Below are 1,754 nucleotides of genomic sequence, written 5' to 3'. Positions count from 1 at the left end.
CCCAATTCAGTCCTTTTCATTTTATTTTTCAATCATCACTTTGTCTACTAAATCTTAGTGAGCCTCCTTGGGCCACTGAAATGTTCAGTCCGACTATGTTGGCGTGGTGATATAAATTTGAATATATTTACATACAGGTCTGATTGGTTGATAGAATCATCTAGAGCCCACCCCCTTACCCCTTCAACAACAACAAAAACAAAGGCACATGGTATTCAACCTGTCAGTTGGAGCTGGACCCTGAAAGACAAGACTTCCACAGGTATGAAGGCTACTTTGTTTTGTCATCAAAACAAAAGGCTTGCATCACGCATCTTAATTTGCTATATCATTGTTGTACTATTTTCTATAGGTCAGAATATGCAAAAGATGCAGGACCAGAAAGGACGAGAAATATGTCATGTGTGGAGCATTTAATTAAAAAAATTCTAGGCTTAATATAGTCATAAAAAAATAATCGTAATTTCCCCCCTCCCTCGGCTCACTCGGCGTGTCTCACTCCAGTCACTTACCTAAGATGCAAGCAGAGATATGCACAATTATATATGTCTATGTCATGAGTTATTCAGACTCTGGGTAAATAGAAGGACTGCCTTCATTGCCAAAATCTTATCAGCCGTGTGTACACTGTATAGGCAACAGTCTCTTGGCGCTGAGGAGCAGCCAAATGGAGCAGCCAAATGCGGCACTAGGAAAAAGCAAACTGGAAATCACTCACCCAGAGGTGGCGCTCCTAGTGGCCGGGGACTTTAATGCAGGGAAACTTAAATCAGTTCTACCAAAATAATTATAGATCGCCTGTACTGTATTCATGCTTACAAGCAAAAATTAAAGCAGGAAGCACCAGTGACTCGGTCCATAAAAAAAGTGGTCAGATGAAGCAGATGCTAAACTACAGGACTGTTTTGCTATAACAGACTGGAACATGTTCCGGGATTCTTCTGATGGCATTGAGGAGTACACTACATCAATCACTGGCTTTATCAATAAGTGCATCAAGGACGTCGTCCCCACAGTGACTCTATGTACATACCCCAAACAGAAGCCATGGATTACAGGCAACATTCGCACTAAGCTAAAGGGTAGAACTGCCGCTTTCAAGGTGCGGGACTCTAACCCGGAAGCTTAAAAGAAATCCTGCTATGCCCTGCGACGAACCATCAAACAGGCAAAGTGTTAATACAGGGCTAAGATTGAATCATACTACACCGGCTCTGACACTCATCTTATGTGGCAGGGCTTGGAAACTATTACAGACTACAAAGGGAAGCACAGCCGCGAGCTGCCCAGTGACACGAGCCTACCAGACGAGCTAAATCACTTTGACGCTCGCTTCGAGGCAAGCAACACTGAGGCATGCATGAGAGCATCAGCTGTTCCGGACGACTGTGTGATCACGCTCTCCATAGCCGACGTGAGTAAGACCTTTAAACAGGTCAACATACACAAGGCTGCGGTGCCAGACGGATTACCAGGACGTGTGCTCCGGGCATGTGCTGACCAACTGGCAGGTGTCTTCATTGACATTTTCAACATGAGTTGAACATGATTGAGTCTGTAATACCAACATGTTTCAAGCAGACCACCATAGTTCCTGTGCCCAAGAACACAAAGGCAACCTGCCTAAATGACTACAGACCCGTAGTACTCACGTCCGTAGCCATGGCTCACATCAACACCATTATCCCAGAAACCCTAGACTCACTCCAATTTGCATACCGCCCAAACAGATCCACAGATGATGCAATCTCCAT

This window comes from Oncorhynchus clarkii, chromosome 10 (genome assembly GCF_045791955.1).
Source record: "Oncorhynchus clarkii lewisi isolate Uvic-CL-2024 chromosome 10, UVic_Ocla_1.0, whole genome shotgun sequence".
In the NCBI taxonomy this organism is placed as follows: Eukaryota; Metazoa; Chordata; class Actinopteri; order Salmoniformes; family Salmonidae; genus Oncorhynchus; species Oncorhynchus clarkii.
This window is presented reverse-complemented; position numbering follows the sequence as displayed.